The sequence below is a fragment of the Acinonyx jubatus genome, chromosome C2 (assembly GCF_027475565.1).
Source record: "Acinonyx jubatus isolate Ajub_Pintada_27869175 chromosome C2, VMU_Ajub_asm_v1.0, whole genome shotgun sequence".
NCBI lineage: Eukaryota > Metazoa > Chordata > Mammalia > Carnivora > Felidae > Acinonyx > Acinonyx jubatus.
In genome coordinates, this window is record NC_069384.1 from 24,185,232 (window position 1) to 24,199,866 (window position 14,635).

Sequence of the window (14,635 nt, forward strand, 5' to 3'; positions counted from 1 at the left end):
CTTATGGCAAAAAAACAAAACCATCTGAAGAAGAGAATTTCTAGGGGCAGAATTTCTAGGTGAGACTGACTCTAGGATACTTAGAAAAGAAAATTTGGGGCAGTGATGACTCCACCAAAACGGAGACCAGAGTTTGACAGAGAAATAAGTAAGCAAGTTTTCTCTTCTCTTTTTTACCCTGCCTCAAAGAAGTTTGTTTCTTCTCTCCCCCTCTCCATTTCTCTTTCACTCTTTTTCTCTCAGAAAGACTCTGGAAATAAGATGATAGATAGATAGATAGATAGATAGATAGATAGATAGATAGATAATAGAGAGACAGAGATAGATATAGAAAGAAATAGAAATATCTAGTCATTGTAAAAGGAAATGGAAGAAAGAAAGATATGAATTATGAAAAAAGTAATGAGGAAAACATTTATAAAACCTTTAAAACTAAGTGCCAAAGGAGATATAATGTCCTTTGAATGTTGCTAGAATTTCTTTCATTTTTCCCTTCTCTCCCTCCCAAGCTACCCAAGGGAGTTTCTCTCTTCCCAGTAAAATTCTAGCAACATAAAATGTAAGCAGTATACATACTTCAGAGGAAAAGTCATCCGCCAGTCTCCAAGCAGTTCAGGGATTTCAGCAGCATGAAGTGTGCTCAGATTCGTGTGGTTTCCACAAGGATATTGGAGGATTCTCCAGAAGAACACATATGGTATACGCATGTGGAGAATACTGTGAGGATGTAACTCAATACCCTACCAACAAAATCGCTTCTTTTTGGTACATGGTCCATTCTTGTTGGAGAAAATGGTCCATTCTTGTTGGAGACAATGGATAGAGAAATAAGGCTCAAATGAAGCAGTTGTTCCAACCTTCCACAACCTTCTCACATGGTTTAATGTAAATGGCTACCTAAGACCTAGTTCCCACACACAAAAAAATAAAAATAAAAAAATAAATGAGTTCTATTTTTTTAATAAATGTACAGTAAATAAGAAACATGTAACAGCACTCACTCCATTAACCAATTTTCCCACCATTTTTCATGAAGGAAGCATCACTTACAACCTATGCATTTTTCCTGTGATGCTGACTGATGACTGGATAGAAGCAGTTGCCAGGGGGCTGGACGTGGGGGACACAGGGAAAGGTTGGAAAAGGGTACCAACTTTCAGTTGTAAGATAAATAAGGTCTGAGGCTCTAGTGTAGAACAAGGCTATTCTAGCTGATAAGGCTGTATTGTATAATTGAAATTTGCTAAAAGAGTAGAGCTTGAATGTTCTTAATCAAAAAAAAAAAGAGGGGGTAAATATATGAGGTGATGGATGCATTAATTATCCAGATGAGAGGAATCCTTTCAGAATGTATGCATTTATCGTATCACCACCTCGTGCACTTTTAAGTTTCTTAATCATATTTCTCAGCTTCAATAAAGCTGAAAACAAGAATAGCAGGCTGGCAATTGGCAAGTCTTACTGACTTCTCTCAGAACATGATTTGGATGTTCCTTGGCTTCCATTTTCAGGTATTCATTCTTTAATAAAGTCTTAAAGCATCTTTAGAACCCAGTGACTGCATACCAAAGCAGGGCAGCGTGTGAAGAAACAGATTCCCCTTTCAGCGATTCCTCTTCTGTTCTTATAATCTGATTTGGGAGGCCAGGCAACCTGTTCATCACCCACAGCGTTATTACCTCAGAAGCACAGACCACATGAGATTTACCTGTGAACCTTTCTCAGTTGAAATTAGGGCTTCATTCGTTTTGCCTCAACTGCTTTAGTTTTCTGAACAAGAAAGTGTTTAGTAACACCAGCGGCTGAGGAAAATCTTGAGGGAATTACTTGCTAACCAGTTGAAGCATGTTACTTTCACTCTCTCATGACAGTGCCCTTAAATTCACAAACTGGATACTCATTTTCCATTTGTAATCACCAAAGATAGAACTTTCACAGACATACAATTTTTTCAGAAATCTTCACTGAGGGTGACATGTGAGAATTGATTAGACTCCGACTATACCCACATAAGATTGGAATGAAAGTGGAAAAGTATAATCTTTATTATTTTAAAAACTCACACTTAATTTAGTCAATTAATGCTAGTCAATTTACTCAATTAATATTAATGACAATTTATAAATTTCTTTGACAGGTTTGGATTTCTTATTTATTAAAAAGCACTGCTACCTAATTCCTGACTGACTTTAATAAGTTTACATATCCAGGGAGACTATAATGTGGACAAAAGTGACTGCTTTCATTTTTTCAGAAATTGTCTTTCATCTTTGAAAATGTTCTTTAAGTTTATTTTTGAGAGAGGAGAAAGAGAATACTTGAGTGAGGGAGAGGCAGACAGAGAGAGAGAGAGAGGGAGAGGGAGAGGGAGAGAGAATCCCAAGCAGGCTTCACACTGTCAGAATCAGAGCCCAACACAGAGCTTGAACCCATGAACCATGAGATCATGACCTGAGCAGAAATCCAGAGTCAGCCACTTATCTGACTGAGCCACCCAGGCACCCCTGAGACTATTTTAATAAATGAAACCACAGAATAAAAAATAAACTTGATTTTCAAAATGAATTTCATTCTAATTAAAATTTTCACTTTATTTTTTTAATTAGAGAATACTGACTGGGAGCTCTTTGAGATTCTTTTAATGATGATGGGGAAGAATGTCCAGTGCACCAAATAGCTGAGGCCAAACAAATGGTTTTTTCTAACTTTTAATGTTTTTTAACATTTTTTTCTTGAATAGACCTCAGTTACACAGGAGGGAATTAAGTATAATCTTTAGTTTATGACATCCTGTCATTCCTGGCTCCAAACATAGCCCTCTGTTACTTACTTGTTGGTTAGTTCATTTATTGTTACTTATGTAATGACCCACATATGAACTCACTATTCAGTAAAAACACTGACAACTTAAGTAGGACAGACATTATGGCTTTGCCAAGATACTCAACTATAACTCAACCAACATGTGGCCATGCAGTGCTGGATTTAGTATTGTGAGGATGGAAACATTAAAAGAAAGCAGGGATAATTTTAGTTGGAGACAGACGACTCACAGGTAATTTGCAAGAATTCCACGCACTCCTGGTTTGTCCCCACAGATAATCTGCATTTTGGGTGGGAATGCAAAAGTTCCGGAAGAATCTTGCCTCAGAACAATGGACTATGATAACAGCCTGTGATGACTTCCACATGCTTTCCAGAACAACAATAATACAAAAAAGCAAAACAGTGACTTGAGGGGTGTTCTGTGGATTTCAAGACTGTGGGAGGAGTGTGATGAGCATCCCTGACAGTTTTTCCTTTCTCAGGTAATAGGTTGAGTCCATATCCCTTCCTTATCTTCTCTGCAAAAGATTGCTTATAATTTGAATAATTACTGCTGCCAGAGGGTGATACACAAACACACACACACACACACACACACACACACACATACACACACACATCAGCAAAATATACTTCTATATATTAATAATATATATTAATAACTTATATATTATAATATATTAATAATAAAATACATTGATATATATACAGTTCCAAACTTATATAACATTTACTTGACCACTACCGTAGCCCTATCTTTTTGTAAGTGCTGCTGTTACTTTATAATGATAATGTCTTACTATTTCCACACTTTCTATTAGAGTCCCCAAAAATGGTGAAGTTTTTGTTCCAGTTCTTGGCACTAGCCGTAAGGGGAAAAAAAAGGAATGAAAGCTTAATTTTAATTATAATTAAACACAATATAGAACAATACAGAAAGTTTAGGAGGCTCTGAAAAGAAAAAAAAATCATCCAATATAGCAGCTGGCGTGAGACTTAAACATATGTCATATCATTTCACTTTTCTTCTCAAGCACTTCGATGTTTTCTCATTTCTCAGACAACAAACTCTCAGTTCTAACAATGGCTTAAGAGGGCCACGATGATCTGTACTCGATTCTCTTATATCTCTGACCCCATCCCTGTGACTCCCCAGTTCACTCATTCTCCACCAGCCACACTGGGCTCTTGCTGTTCTGGCATGCACCAGGTGGGATCTCAGAGCAGAGCCTCTGTTGCCACCGCTCCCTCCCCAGGCATGTTCTGCTCTCAGGACATTTGCCAAGTGCTGCTCCCTTGGCCTGTTCCACTGTATTTCCAGAAACCTGGCCACTTTGCTTGCTCTGTGTTACCTTATCAAGGAGGCCACGCCTACAGCTCTGTTGAAAATCCAATCCTATCCCTAAGCCCCACAAATGCAAATCATCTGGCTATTTTCTTTGTCTACTTCAATTGTCTTCTGAAATGCACTCTCTTCTGAAAAGCATAACTGACTTAGTTGTTTTGTTGATGGTCTGTGATCTTCCACCTGAGTGTGAGAAGCCAGGACTTGGATGCATCTCCAATGTTAGAGGGAGCCCTGCCATGTAGTTTCTACTCAATAAACATGCAATTCACACTGTTTTTTATTTTATTTTAATTTAATTTATTTTATTTTATTTTATCTTATCATCTTATCTTATCTTATTACTATTATCTTCTGTGTTTTTTTTTCCTGCCACGTGCATGGTTATTTCTTATCTTCCAGTGAGTTGTGTGTTTTCCAACTCTCCATTAAGCTGTCCCCAGCCCTCCTCTCTGTACCAGGTAGGAGCACAAGTCAGATTTGGCACGGTTTTAATAGCCTTTATCTATTTAGTAAGGAGGCTTTTGGAAGTCTGATGTCTCTCTATGCCTGTGGGCTCATTGTCTGACAACTTTTCTCAGCATTTGGCAGCATTAAGAGCAACAGTTTCATAACTGACACCACTCTTAATCACTCACTCATCATAACTAACTTGTGAGGTCTTTCTGCCTGTCTGCTCCTTGGGCTTTGGCATTACACAGAGTTGTCTCTCCTGATTTTCTGGCCTGTAAGAGAAATCAATCCAGTGTCTGCCTGCCTGGTTGAGCCACACATCCCATGCAGACTTTCTTTTGGTGCTTCCCCTGAAGCCTGATGATCCTGCACACATTCAGCTGGTTCTAGCCTAACTACATATCTGAAACTATTACAACATTTACTGCTCCAGTCCTAAAGATCATCTCTTTCAACTTACGTTTTTATCTAAAATCAGTGCTTTGAATGTTTTGGAATACACTATGTTGTTAACATGATTTTTTTAAATGAAAGCAAAAGAAAAATATATGTGATTTTGGTAGAATTTAAGTTTGCATCTATTATGGATAAAGTCTTGCTAAGACTTTTTGCCTCTGATTTGGAAAGATATGAGTTTCTGGGGCCAAGTCAGGGCTGTGAAACGGACTGTGAATATGTCTGAAAAGCAAGACTATACAGGTAGCATCAAAAAAACAACAGTGTTTTCCCCAGACGGAACCATAAACTGCCAAAAGGGAAATTGTCGCAGCTGCATTAATCTTCTTTCTCTTTGTTTTTTTCTCTCACTTGTGTCTCCGGAATTGTAGTAGTACAGAGCTGTACTGACATTGTATCCAATGAGTGGGGAGAGGAATCTCCCTCCATTACGTCCTAAATGATGAAGACATTTTTGTGATAAGAGCCTGTAATAGTCTAGAGTGTCTGATATTAGAAGGTAAATTACCTCTTTGGTGGAAAAGCTTTCAATCATTTAGGGTAAGCTCTCCCTCCATGGCCGTGACTTTGCCCATAAAAATAGAAGAGAATATAAAACTCTTCACATCATACAAAAGCATTTCCTTTACCTTTTAAAGGTAATCTTTAACAAAGGTAACAAAGGTAAATCTTTGTTTGAAGATTATGTGGATTAGATACCTAAAGATTTCTGATTTTTTTTTACCCATGACTTTTGAAGGAGATACATAGGCAAAAGTAAGATAAACGAATAATAATTTCAAAAGTTGTTTTAAATCTATTCTTGCTTCAAGATATAAAAGTATCAAAGTATGGAATAGTCTCATGGGCATATAATGTTAAATGGACCAAATTACTTAATGATCCTCTCAACACATGCTTTTGTAATTCAGATTTGCTCCTATAGCTCTGCATAGTTTATACAGTGTGCAGAATCTTAATCTCTTCATCACATCATCGGCATTCAAGATAATGAGGTTTTGACATATTTCAAAGGAGGTAAATCTAATGAAGAAATCATATACACAAGTCAAATTGCATTTAAGATGTTTCCCTACTTATCACTAGAATTAAAGGTGTAATTTAATATGGATTTTTGATTAAAAACAGATGGTTCACATCTGTTCCCCAAATGAAAAAAAAAAGCCATTTTAACTGAAAAGTGTAAGTCACTGAAGTAATATCTGATCAGGAAGACATGTTGAATATAGTTTGATTCTGTCACCACAGATAGGTTCTGATATCTGTCCACTGTAAAGTAATGAGAATAAAAATAAATACATTTGTAGAACAATATCCTCACAGGAATTATCCCATGTTACAAGATGTTCCAGAGGTTAGCTGTGTGAACTTTCAGGCAATGCAATCTTCTCACAATGAACCCAGCCAACAACCTAAGAGGTTGACAAACTTGAGGAGAAGGTGATATGGCCAAATAGTAGATTTTCAGCTAGCTTTTTGAGAATGAGGTTCTTTGTGAGACACAGGTAAACTCTTTGTGAGACACAGGTAAACTCTATGATTCTTACCTCCTGGTATTCACATCTTTATGCTATGACTTCCCCTTGAGTGTGGCAGACCTGTGACTTGCTTTAATCTGATAGAATATGGCAAAGTTGATAGGGTATATGTGATCACATATACATGATTATGTTGATAAAACTGCAACACCCATATTGGGAAGAAACTCTTCCTTGCTGGCCTGGGAGAAGCAAGCTTCTATGTTCAGATCGAAAGTCAAAGAGCTGAGGGTAGCCGGAAATCAGCAAGAAAAATCAGATCTCAGTCCAGTAGCCTGAAAAGAAGTGAATTCTGTTAACAACCACGTGTGTTTGGAAGTAGGTTTCTCCCCAGTCAGACCTCGTAAGAGGCTGCAAACTGCAGCCTTAACCATCACCTTGATTGCCCGTTTAAGACCCTAAAGCAGAGTATCCAGCTAACCAAAGACAAGACTCTTGACTTGCAGAAAGAGTGAGACAATATATAGGTGTTATTTTAAGCTTCCAAATTTACGGCAATATTATTATGCTGCAATACATAGCTAATACAACCACTTTTGGACTCTGCATTTCATAAGATGTTCTTTCTCACTAAAGAAAGGCAAAGCATTCAAAATTAGCAGTGATGTTACAGGACCCATTGGAATGGTTAAAGGCGACGCAGAGAGCTCTGGCCCTTTAGAAATGGTGAGAAATGATTTGCATAAAGGTAATGCTGCTAAAACTTCTGTAAGAACCAATGAGAATATAAGTTATCAAATTGAATAGGGTGGTATCTTGAAGGAAATAATCATTTTTCAATAATCATTGGTTCATTTTGATAGCACATCAAGGATGGTGAAGGTGCTTAGCATTCCTGTGCGCCGTAGTGATTATGAATGCAACATCTTTGTAGGATGCTAAGATATTTTATGAACATAAGAAGCACTATTCCTGAAACTAAGAGGCCACATTACTTTTAGAAGACACCACCTTGAAACACAGATAGGCATATGACCAAGAATATGTTCCAAAAGTATAGTTAAGGTCATGATCTTAGATTGAAGGCAAGAGCCAGTTTGCAGATTTTAACAGTGAAATCCTTATTTTTAAATTATTAAAATAATTAAGCTGTGGATATATAAGAAAATTGAACATTATCATATATTTACCCATTATAAATTTTTAAAATTTTTGCTATAATTTATCAGTTCCATATAAATTATAGTATCTGCAAATTATTTTCTAGATTGTAGAATCAATTACAAATATGCTTTCTCAAATATATGCCTATATATTTTTTTAAGTCAGGTTAAGGATTCAGTAAGTAATTGTATGAAAATAAGAATGTTCTATATTGCCATTTCACTTACTAAGTTCTTATGACTTTAACCCATTTCTTTATGGAAATCTCATGTCTGAAAGGTGCAATATACCATTTTGTTCCTGTTAATTTATTTTCACTTTCTCACTTATAGAGAATACCTACAGATAATGGATTGATGTAGACATTATCATCAGTATAATTTCATAACTCTCAGCAGATAAGCATTAAAGAGTTTTCTTCCACAATGGCAGATGGCAGCATGTTAGATAATTGTAAATTATTATATATAAGAATTATACTGTGATGGAAGCTAGAAAGAAAAAGTGACTGATAATTTTTTTGAGAAGACAAGAAAAATGAAAATTGAATTTTAAAAATCGGGAGTTGTATATCACTACAATATTGACCAAACTGTATTTTTTTGAACTATCATTCACCACAAGTGGTCCAATGACACAACAGGAGAGGAAAAAAGTCAAGTCCTACAGAGATTGCAGATGACAGCCCAGTGCTCAAATTCCTAATCAAATCACCACCATCTGCGTAACTTGTGATCAAATCTGCTTTTGCATTTGGCTTTTATCTCCTCAGGGGTATTAGTCTTAATGCACAGATACCTTAAATAGAGAAGAATAATGGATTTGAAGATGAAAAAGAATAGCATGACCCACAGAGAATAAGAGTCAAGAGCTATGTTTATTATTATTACAAACTCTTTGTCCATGTGTTTGTAACTGTTTCCCAAGACTTAACCGATTGTGTACAGGGAAGACATGATGTTCTGCATTCTGACCCCTCTGTATTACCTGTCAGCTCGTAATTGATAAATGTTAATTAACTGACTCACTGGCTAAATACTGCCTGGAAAACACAAAGAGTAATCCTGAGATCAGGGAATTCGTTATTTCTGGGGTACACACAGGGTACTCCCTTGTTACTTTCTTCCTGCTTTCCAGAACACATCTAATCTATGTATTTAAAAGTGTATTGTGTTTCTTTCCTTGTTTTAAAATTCTTGTACCTGGATTGGTGAACCAGGATGAAATGCATACCGGTGCATTTCTGCAGAGATCAATGACACTGTAGTTCATTTTGACATGAACAGAGCCAGAAATACAGATACTCTTAAACCTTATATGTTATTCAGTGCTTTTCAAATATATAACAGAACTAACTTAAATATGCCTCATAGAAGCCCAAAGCAGAAATGCATGGAAATTTAGGAAGAAACTGAAATCAAGCATTGTAAAGCTCTTGGCCTTTCTCTTTTCTCCCTGTTTCCCTATTTATCTATTTATTTCCCCTTCTAGAAATGCCTTTGCTTCTCTAGACCCCATGACAAATCTGTCTATCTGTATTGATATTGAGGTTATGTGTTATAATTCCAGCCTTGTGAACTGGCTAATTGGTCCCAGTTGCAAATTTAGGGAAACATACGACAATGAGCCAACTTGGAAAGGTGTCCATTGCTAATCTATCCAGAGAGGGCCAAAAGAATGAGCCATAGTGGAATATAATGGTTCATAGCAAATTTCCCAAAAAAGCAGCAGCCTGTCTATAGTGTAATCTTAGAGTGAATTGTACAATGAATCTTAGAATGTAATCTTAAATGAATCAAGAAATATCATTCCACTTCAAGGTTTTAAAACTTCGAGCACTTTTATCACTGTGTCTTTTGTATTGAACTCAGCAATGTGTACACATCTCCAAGAAAGGCACCTGACTTTTGTCCTCTTCATTTCCACAAATAAAACAAGTGAGAGGCAACTGTCAAGAAAAGTTTAATCCAAGCTGAAATTACTAGATAAATTAACAGTGCAATCCCTTGCTTTCATTATCTTTTCATTTCATACAGTTTCACATTTTTAAAAAGGAATTCATGAATATATTTACATGAAAATAACATAAATGAAATAGACACTATAGAGGAAGGGCCAAGAAATTTTCTAGGTCTGTTAGGCACAGCTTTTTTTTCCTTTCTAGACACTGCTTTTTCTTTTGTCAATTTAAAGGAAGGTAGTAAATGTTTAAATCAATTTTCATTTTGTTCAAAATGCTCAATCACTAAAACCAAGTGATAACCTGTTCATTTCAGATACTTAATGAAAACTAGCAAAAGGTATGAAAAACATCTACTACCAGTGGTATGCTAGATCCAGCATGTGCTGGATAATGAAAGCTGTTTTTACAAGTTGGTTATTAAATACAGCTGTCCTTGAAAGTTAAGCTATATAAACTTACTTGAATTATTTTTAAAAGGTAATAAAGGCTGAAAACTGCATCCTAATTATTTTACTGTATTTTACTATCATGTATGGTCTTGAGGTTATTTTGTCTATTTAATCTATATGGGGGAAATACATAATAGTGTACTACAACACATTTCTTCTAACTTTACATTCAATAACATAATATCACATTGGTAGTTCAAAAGTCGTCTAACAAGGATGCATAATCAGACCATAGAAATGGGCAAATGTTACAATCAGGGTTTTTTCTTGTTGTTGTTTACCGAGCTTATTGTTAAACATTTATCAATCTACTGTATGTTAGTCTCTAGAAGTATGAATTATATATTTTGGGGCATTACACTGCAGTTATCTAGAGATAGATAAACTAAAAATCCCAAAGAACATGCTAGAAGAAAAACATTAGCTGGGGAAAATGACCTGTTTTGCTTCATTTCTTCTGCTTGAAAGTGTTGATACCTTGTAGTTTGCGGAGTGCTCAGTGCAGTATTATGGGAAGTATGGGACAGTTACTTGAACCAGGTTAATTAAAAACTCCAGAGATGATTGATGAATAGCCAATGAAAAGATGTGGCAGGAGATTCAGAAGGAGAGGTCAGGAAGAAAGATAAAAATGTTTAAAATATTTTATTTTTAGAAGACAAATGTGCTAGGTAGGGTGTAAGTCAATGTTCTCCTCCCTCATTAAGATGTACGTTATCCAGGAGGCTTCGGATTTGGACATAATATTGAAGTTTGGGAGTCATCCTAAAATGGAAAAATAAGCCCAACCAAGATACTACAGTCCCCTTAAATCCAGTCACCACTTTCAATCTATTAGATTGTCAAAAGTTATCTTAATGTATTCATTACTCAACCTGTTTCTTTTTTATAAAACAATGAAAATAATCTTTCATAAAAGTAGCTACGACTCTTTCACCGCCATTTTAGACGAGTTCGGGCGCGTTCAGGGTGGTATGTCCGTAGTTTCACCGCCATTTTAAACCCAGCTCCATACAAGGCTCCGCTGCTGCTGTTGCAGCCTGACCTGGACCACGTGGCCAGCACCCGCAGTGGACAACTCAGCCACCACGAGGACATGAATGAATACATCAGTATAGAGGAATTTGCAGAGGGATGCAAGATCAACGCCAGCAGAATGACAGTAAAATGTTTACTGCGACACAGGCAAGAAAGACCTGACTGAATATTTGTCTCAATTTGGGGAAGTTGTAGACTGCACAGTTAAAACAGACCCAGTGACTGGAAGATCAAGAGGATTTGGATTTGTGCTTTTCAAAGACGCTACTAGTGTTGATAAAGTTTTGGCACTGAAAGAACACAAACTGGATGGCAAATTGATAGATCCCAAAAGGTCTAAAACCTTTTGGAAAATGTTTATTTATTTATTTTGAGAAAGAAAAAGAGAAAGAGAGCATGTGCACAAGAGTAGGGGAGAACAGAAAGAGAGGGAGAGAGAGAATCCCAAGCAGGCTCCGCACTATCAGCACAGAGCCCAACGTAGGGCCAGATCCCAGGAACCATGAGATCATGACCTGAGCTGAAATCAAGGGTCAGTCGTTTCATCGACTGAATCACCTAAGTGCCCCAAGGCTAAAGATTTAAAAGAAAAAGAACCCCCCCTAAAAAGGTTTCTGTGGGTGGATTGAGCTCAGATACTTCTGAAGAACAAATTTAAAAATGTTTCAGAGACTTTAGAGAGATTGAAAATATTGATGTTCCCACAGCTACAAAAACAAATGAAAGAAGAGGATTTTGTTTTATCACATGTACTGACAAAGAGCCAGTGAAGAAATTGTTAGAAAGCAGATATCATCGATTTGATTCTGGGAAGTGTGAAATCAATTGCACAACCCAAAGAGGTATATAGCAGCAACAGCAACAATAAGAAGGAGGAAGAGGGGCTGCAGCTAGTGGTCAAGGTGGTGCTAGAAGCCTTGTCATGGTTGCAGTCAGCACCAACACTGGAACCAAGGATTTAATAACTATTATGATCAAAGACATGGAAATTACAGTAGTGGTTATGGTGGTAATCATAACTATTGTGGCTAGGGCCACTATGATTATATTGGGTATAACTATGGGAACTATGGATATGGACAGGGATATGCAGACTACAGTGGCCAACAGACACTTAGGGCAAGGCGTCTGGAGGGGGTGGCGATCACCAAAACAATTACCAGCCATACTAAAGGAGGATGTTGGAGAAAACAAGAGGAGCTTGCTCAAGTAACCCATCTTGCAGGATGACAGTGAAGACTGGCCTTCTGTTGATCTAAAATGATTATTTTGTAAAAGACTTCTCATGTACAAGACACAACTGACACAACTGTGTCCAACTGCTGATAGCTGCCAATTAGTTTTCTGTGTATTTACTTTGTCTTTTGTGTGTCATGACTCGATGTGGATTTCTGTTTATACAAATTTTATTTGTGTGATTTCATGTTAAACCTCCAACAAATGCTTCCCTATGTGATTGTTTCTCTGTGTCAGGTACTAAATAGCTCTGTAAAAGTATAATTTTAAATAAGCAATAATTAAGGCACATTTTATTTTGTAAGGAGTTTGGGTCCATACAGAGAAACCGTGGTCCTTTAGGAATAGCCAATGTCACCCTGTTCCCCATTTTTGTTAGATGTATTCTGTGCTCCAAGGCTTTGTTTCCCTGTTAACTGAGGTTTCCACCACATCTTGAATGTTCCTTCTCTGTATATCTGGAGACCCTGTCATAGTGTTGTCATTAGTGGAAGCCTTCTAACAGACCCTGAATTTTCTGGATTATATTTTGACATTTTAGCATATGGTGTTAGCTCTTTCATGAACAAAAATCATTGTGTTTTGTTCCTGTCTCTGGAAAGCCATTTGTTATGATATGCTAAATCAGACTTCATCAGTGCTCTGCTAGAAAGACCTTTGGCTAATCATAATACCATGACTTTAATTATTCTGTTGATAAAAATGTCCAGATATACCCATGGAAAAAGCACTGTTAAACTGTGTATTGGAGCTACATTTTAACAAGGATTTTGGCATACAGATATGAGATTGTTAAAATTTGAGCAAAAGTTGTAAGTCAGGGAAAGACAGATATCATATGATTTCACTCATATGTGGAATTTGAGAAACTTAACAGATGAACATAGGGGAAGGGAAGAGGAAGAAAAAATAAGATAAAAACAGAGAGGGAGACAAACCATAAAAGACTCTTAAATACAGAAAACAAACTGAGGGTTGCTGGAAGGGAGGTGGGTGGGGGGATGGGTTAAGTGGGTGATGGGTATTAAGGAGAGCAATTTTCAGGATGAACACTAGGTGTCATATGTAAGAGATTCTTCGGGGTTCTACTCCTGAGGCCAAGACAACACTGTATGTTAACTAACTGGAATTAAATACATAAATTTTTAAAAAGTCTAAAATCTTGTAAATAAAAACATTCTATGTAAAAAACAAAATTGAACAAAAGTTAGATTCAGATATTTGAAGTAGTGGCTGAGGAAATTATATTCTGTTAGTATTATGTCACAGCAAACACCAAACTGAACAAAATGTTTTCTCTTGGGGCATTCTTAGGAAGCTATATTAAGTGTTAACCGTTAACATGGTGTGAGTTCTCAGAAAAAGTCACGGTAGCAGATTTCATCATTTTTAATGGCTTATTGCATGAGCTGAGTAGTTAAGCATAACCACATTCAGACATAGTAGGAGCAGTGGAGAAAAGTATACTTTAAATTTTATGTATGTTAACACAAATCTAAGTGACCAAGTCATTACAAAAGATCTTCCTGGTGCATCAAAAAGCAGTTTTAACTCTAGATTTTGGGGAATTTCCTGGGTGAATTCAAGCTTTGAATCTTACATTCCATGTAGTTGTTAGACTTAAGGTTTTTAATTTTTGTTTCTGTGGTTCCACATTAGCTTCTAAGATTGGCATACATATTCACAGGCAGAGTGTTGACCTCACCTTCAACCGAATGTAAATCTTTTTATGCTGATGAGGACCTTCGTTTTATTTGGTGCCTGCAACTTTCTTTGTTCAATGATGTTTGTACTTGCTGACTATTAAGTTACAATGCACTTGGCCCTGTTTTGGTCCTGTTTAGCTATTTGACTTTAAACTTAGACCGGGTACCAATGTTGGCTATTGCAGGGGACTGTTTATTCTTTCAACATGCAACCTTAAGGAAGACAAGGGAGATTTTCATTTTAAGTTATGTTGTCAAAGTCTGTAGGTACAGTGTTTTTAGGGCAGTGAATCCTATTGACTTCAAACAAACAAAAAGTGACTGCAGATACCTTAGAGATTAATTCTGTTTACATTTTGTTTTCACTGCCTTCCTATAATTTTTTTTAGTATCATAATCATACAAAAATGAGATAAGATTTAAAAGCTATTATTAATCGATACCAAAATCTATAAAGAAAATATATTTTTAAATAATTTTTCTGGGATGAGTAAAGGTACAAATATATCCTGAAATTATCT

At 36.5% G+C, this 14,635-nt stretch overlaps 1 pseudogene; it reads left to right on the forward strand.

Annotated features, from left to right (window-relative positions):
- The first annotated feature begins 3,928 nt into the window (after positions 1-3,928).
- Positions 3,929-12,538, forward strand: LOC106973139 (heterogeneous nuclear ribonucleoprotein D-like; annotated as a pseudogene).
- Positions 12,539-14,635: the final 2,097 nt, after the last annotated feature.